A 6,892-nucleotide genomic window follows, 5' to 3' on the forward strand; every position below is an offset into this window, starting at 1 on the left:
GTTGAGTTTGACCTTGACTATGATGGGTTGACCTTTGACCGTTGGCTTTGACCGCTGAATGGATTGGAGTGTTGACTTTTCCGCTTTTTCACCTATTTGATTATATGGATAAATATAGTAATAAAATATTGTTGAGATTGTATAACTTGGTCGGTCATTATCTAATTTAGATTTGGCGTGAGTAATTGGGTAAAAAAACATATATATATTGGGCTTTGATTTGATCGTGGACCGCTTTATTTGTGCTTTACGTTTTATGTGTATATTATATGGACACATATAGTAATAAAATGTCTTTGTGGAAGCTTGTATAATTTGGTGGTCATTATCTAAGAAAGATTTGACCTTGATGTTGTGTATTTTTGACGCGACGATATTGAGATATTAGGAGATATTATATTCCTAATACGTTATAATAAAAATGTATGTGATACGTTGAAGCATTGTGACATGAGATAATATCTTTGGGATATTTATATTAATGCAATATCTTGGAGAAATGTATATACACTCTATTATTTTATATGTGAGATGCTAATATAGTATTGGTGAATATTTATCTACGGGAGTGTGGTGTAGTGTAATAATATATATTGGCGTGAAAAAGAATGAAAGTGGTTATGAGATATAATTGAGATGTTTCTAAATATTATGGCTTAGTGCAATAAGGTAATTGACCCACGTGATATAGTAGAAATGTTTATGAAGTCATTAATGTATGACACCGAATAAATTACGAACGAAAATCCTAGAACCGACTACCACAACTCATGTGATTCGCCCTTCCGGGCGCTTCGCTTAAATTTGAATGGCCTTCGGGCGGCCCTCCGGCGTTTTCGTTTTAAGTTGAATGGCCCTTCGAAATAGTGGCTTGATTATTCATTCAAAAAATAGAACGATGATGCTTAATATTTTTATGCCGAATAAAAAATCTTACATAGATTTGCGAACCTCCGCGGTGAGGATTTACCCGGTCTAGGCATCCCGCTTCGGTGGTGGTTACGCATGGAGTGGCTCATTATGTAAGGGAGGCATGTGGATGTACATGTTAAGTTGGGTTGTGATTGTGGTAGCCAGTGGAAACTAGGTAAGACATAGATAATGACGCGGATTTTAGGACACACAAAGAAAGCCCAAAAATAATCTAATTATGGTAATATGTTTGGTTGGTTATTTGTTTAGTTAAACCTACCTCGATGGAGGAACTACATGCCTTATTTATGATGTGTATAGTTTGTTGTGGTGGTTGGGTGGGAAGTTAAGGCGCCTCAATGGAGGAACTACACCGCCTAGATTATTGAACTTAAGGATGTTGTATTAGTCGTTAAAAGTTAAAGGCCTCGATGGAGGAACTAACGCCCGTATGGATTGTGTATGTATATGTATATTATATGTTGTATTTTAGGACTACTCACACCAGCATTGTTTATAATGTCAACCGATTTGCATGTTTGTTTATCGGGTGTTCATTAAATGAACATAGTTGATAAGTTTTTTGACAGTTTAGTGTTGAAGAAGAGTGGTTCTTTGCTTGTGGTTTGCATTAGCGTTACATCTCCTGGGACACGCTTTTGTTTTTCCCTTGAGGTGATATAGTTTTTCAGTCTAGACAATGTTTTGTATTCTCATTTATATATTTTAATTAAAGAGTTATTGAAAAGAGATTTGTAACCTAATCTTAATTGGGAATTTTGTAATGAAGATGACTTATGTATAATTGAAATTTTTATTGGTTTTTAATTATCCAGAGATATTTTAAAGCTGTTTATGGGTTTTGGAGGTGGAGAGTGGCCACACCTCTGAGATCAAAAGAGTCGGGGACAAATAATGTTTTTCTAAATCATTTAGAAATTCGGTGTGACATTAAACCCAAACACTCGCGATAATCAAAGAATACAACTAACATTAAGGCTTAATACCTTAGTTCCTCTAGGGCAGTCCAAAGAATCTGGTCATTCATGGCACATTCAATGAATACCCGGGTCATTCATGGCACATTCAATAAATACCCATATATAATGCTAACGGGCCATTTATGGCACATTAAATAAATGCCCACCTAACATATGACATCAACAGTCATAAAACTCAAATTCCAAAACTTGAGGCGTGGAGAGTTCTAAAAGAGTGCGGTAAATTATTTACGCATTATTGGATTTTATTGCATATATTATTTAGAGAACGGAGGAGTATCTTGATTCATGTAGTTTTTGGTTTACGCGTTATTAATTTGATTAATGTCTAAGTGTCATAACGTTGCATATCATAAAATACGAAAATATCACATAGTAGTTAATACACATACACACGTATATATAACGGTCTTAGCCTAAAGCCAAGCATGCTAATAGCTCTAGACCTATCCTAATAACCCAAATCATAATCCGAGTTAAAAAGTCAAATTGGGTCAACTGGTCAAAGTCAACCCTGGTCAAAAGTCAACTCTGGTCAAAGTCAACTCTGGTCAAAGTCAAAGTCGACCTGCCAATGGAACAGCAGTCAACCAACCTCAAACTCCTCTAACCCAAAAGCCCAAAGTCTAAACTTAAGCCCATGAGTGAATATAAAAAAAATCCTGATTCGGCCCAAGCCCAATCTAAACTTACTGTTCATAAATTATAACCTGACCCACTTGGATTTATGAAACCAACCCACACAATCAAAAATCGGCCCAAAGAACTAAAGAAATGAGCTGGCCCAAACAAACAGTCTAAGGCCCAAGCCCAAACCCAACCGAAACAGAGTTAGGACTGGTGAGACTGGGAGCACCGGATCCAAATCTCGGTCATCCCTTCCACCACACCAGTTCGGTTTCCGACCACCACCATCCTCCAAACCTAACCAAAAATACTCCCCATCAAAACCAACAACATTTAATGCAAGCAAAAACTTCAAATCATTAGATCAATTATCCTCCTCCAAATAGATGGGTTCGCCTCCATTAAAGCTTGTTCAAAGCTTCAAGCTTTAAATACCCACTCCACCCAATCAATTTCATTCCAACCTCCATCAATCCTCCTAACCCATAACCAACCAACAATCAACACATTTAAAACAACAAGAGTTAAACCAACCCAAACAAGACCGGGCGACTCCATTAAGCGGTTTCTTCAAAGCTTCGGACAAACCGCCTCTCATGACACCAACAATCACCCTCAATTCAAACCAACACTATACTATACCAACAAATTCGATTTCCAACATCATCCAACAAATACACAAATTAACAGATAAAAAAAAACAAAATCTACACAACCACAAGATCACAAAGATCAAAAGTATTAAGGAGGTGACGGTGTTTGGGGCTCGCGCTTCCATAATATAGTATGGAGGGACAAAGATCGCGACTAAAGAGTTTCAATGGCCAAATTCAAAAATTACGCAGAATAATAGAATGAGCGAGGAAGAATAAACATAAACCGATATATTTTGATAATAAATCCGTAGATTTGAAATTGATAAAAAAAAAACATCGTTATAGTAGTCCGTGAGACATAAAATCTACTCACCAGAAGCTCTCGATTATCGCCTACAAGAAAACCTTCCCCTTTCTTTTCAAGAAAAATCCCGCTTTTTTCAGTATAAAAACTCTCGTTGTGTTTTTCGCCAAAAACTTTATGTGAGAAAACCCACCGAAAAATAAGGACAACACTTATCTATTTACCTACGGGGCTTTTATCCTTATCTGATAGTTATCTATATTTAGTTTAACCTATTATTATTATTATTATTATTATTATTAATAATACTACTATTATTACAGGAAAAGCAAAATAAAAGACGGGGTGTTATAGCAGCTTTGCGTATTTTTGGTTATGGTACGGTGGTTGATCAAATTGACGATCAATTATACATTTTCGAGCAAAGTGGAAACTAGGCGTTGAGGCATTTCTGTGATGCAATTATCAAATTGTACAGTTCAGTCTACTTGCGATGGCTAAATATTGCAGATACAGAATGCTTGCTTGCACATTCTGCCATACGTGGATGGTCGGGTATGTTGGGAAGCATTGATTGTATGCATTGGGAATGGCATAATTGTCCAACTGGATGGCAAGGTACTTACAGTGGTCATTTTGGAAACCATCTGTTATTCTCGAAGGTGTTGCAACCGAAGACCTGTGGATATGACATTCTTTCTTTGGGATGCCAAGGTCACACAACGACATCAATGTGTTGGACAACTCGCCGGTATTTGAGCACATGATCAATGGTACTTCTCCACCTGTTTATGTTGATGTAAATCAGCATAGCTATAATATGGGTTATTATTTAGCTGATGGTATCTATCCTGACTATGCGGCATTTATACAAACAATTTCAAACCCTAATACTCTAAAGACGAAGTGGTTCGCAACGATACAAGAAGCTACAATGAAAGATATTGAAAGAGCTTTTGGGGTTTTGGCAAAACCTTGCAAATTATGGCATGTGGAGACAATGAGTACTGTTATGAGAGCATGTATCATATTGCACAATATGATAATCGGACCTAAGAATAAAAATTATGAAATGAGGAGGTACATTCCTGATCCAGAAGAGCAACCACAGATCCCACCTACTCGGGAACACTACATTGAGGGGACTCTATGAGTTCAATTAAAAACTATGCATGGTAAACTTAAAAATGACCTCATTTATGGAGTATTAGGAGTGACCGACGTTGATTGTTGTAATTTAATTTAATTTAATTTCGTAGATGCATATTTATTTTTAATCATCAATAAACAATGTTAATCAATTTCTATTTTTTTTTATTATATATATATTCCATACCATAATATATATCATACATGCATTTCAAAAATCTTACTTCTTCACCATCTTCATTACAACTTTTATGTATGAGCATATAACCTTGACAATGTGGTGCTTTAGGACACCTTGCATTCAGATACTTGCATGATAACGCAAGGTGTTTTCTTGAGGTGCAAATTTGGCACCTCTCTTGATCGAGTGTATCAAAATAACATGATTGTTGAGTTGATTCGCCAACGTCGGTGTGTTGGCTAGTTTTTTGCAATGATGAAGAAGAAGCCATGGTAAAATGAAATGGTTGTGGAGATAGTTTTGGAGTGTTGGGTGAGAATGAAGCAATTTGTGAAATTTCCAACTTTCTACTCGGTAGCACTCGACATTAGTAATGGCGTGCGACAGTACCAATAGCACGCGACATTACTAGCGCGTCGTGGTGGGGTCTACAATCAATTTTGCGGTCAATATTTGCGACCACTTAGAGTTGGTCAAAATTTGCATCTAGATTCTCCAAATTTCGTCTTCAAATTTGAAGAGTATACTACCACCACCTAGAGATGCTCTAAAGAGGCTTAACATTATACAAAATATGATCAATGGGCATAATTGGAGAAGGTTCCCAAACATATAAATTCAACTTCCTCTGTAAATTATATTGTAACACCCACATTTTTCATATTGATATAATTATTTAAATAAAATATATATTGTTGTAATATGTTTAAAAATCAGTATTTTTAGCCCACATTAGTGAGAAAACCTAGGGCTATCAATGGGTCGAGACAAGCCCAAAACCCAATTGAATCCGAACCGATAAGATTATTGGGCTAGGTCTGGACATACCTATGTCCGATCCGATAATGACAAATCTATAATAGTTTTATGTGTTTTATATTTAATATTATTAATATATCTATTATATTTATTGAAAGTTCACATAGAAAATTGAAAGTAATATTGGTTAGTATTGTGTCTGCCACACAGGAGATTTGGGTTTGATTCTTGCCACTTACAAATTTGATTAAATTTTAGACAAAAATAACAATTTCCATGTATTGTTAACGAACCTAGGCCTGACCCGAATCCGAACTTGCCCAATAGAACCTAGGCCGGGCTTGGACTCAAAATATCAAATATGATTTGGGTCGGGCCAAAACCTAGGTGAGCCCTGTTCAGGTCCGGCCCATTGATAGCCCTAAGAAAACCCAAACAATGTTGGTATATGGACCGTGGGCCATTTTTGGACCATTTGGAGGTCCATAATGACAAGAAAATATGTTTTAATATTTAGGTTTTAATTAAATTTGGAAATAGATTTTATTATTTTTGTTTCAAAAAGTTGAAACCCTAGCCTCCAAGAAGAAAGAAGGAAGATAAAAAAAATTATTTTTATTGTCTTTATTTCGTATTTCTTCAACAATATGAGTTAGGTTTTTGGTTTTTCATAGAAACATGATATGTTGCTCTTATATTTATTGTTTATATGAATGTAGAAGTAGGAAGCCATATTAGAATGTAGGAGTTTATATGAGGAAGATGAACAGTGATAGTACACTTAAAATTTGCACAATGCAGTCTTTTAGTACTGTTTGGATGAAGACCTTCCCAAACTTGTAATTATCTCCAATTTGATTTATAGCTTTCCAAAACACTATAGGATGACATACTAAAAGTATAGGTAGATCCAACGGTTGGATTTCTATTAAGGCACGCATAAACGTGAGTGGTCGTAGTATAAACTACGCCAAAAAACTGCACTACGCAGTTATAGGTTTAGGCATAGATGAAGGATGATCCAATAATGGATTTTGCTCAAATTTGATCTTTATATTCACCACATATAGTAGTCATACCCAGTACAATTTCAGGTCTATCCTACGGTGGGATGTAAGTTGAGGCATGGAAAGACGAGCCTCTTGGTATTGGTTAAGTAGTAAATGGAAAATGGTTTATTTTATGAGTTTATTTTTGTTTTTAGTTATTGTGTATGATTTTATACAACCTGGAATTTGTTATGTATCTATCTCAAGTGTGATTGTGATAATATTGGTATGTTGGCATGACAATTGAGTTAGTTTGCGAAAAATGTAGCTCTTTGGAGTGAAATAAGAAATATTGCACATGAAGACTTTTGATC

Source organism: Coptis chinensis, chromosome 5 (assembly GCF_015680905.1).
Source record: "Coptis chinensis isolate HL-2020 chromosome 5, ASM1568090v1, whole genome shotgun sequence".
Classification (NCBI taxonomy): domain Eukaryota; kingdom Viridiplantae; phylum Streptophyta; class Magnoliopsida; order Ranunculales; family Ranunculaceae; genus Coptis; species Coptis chinensis.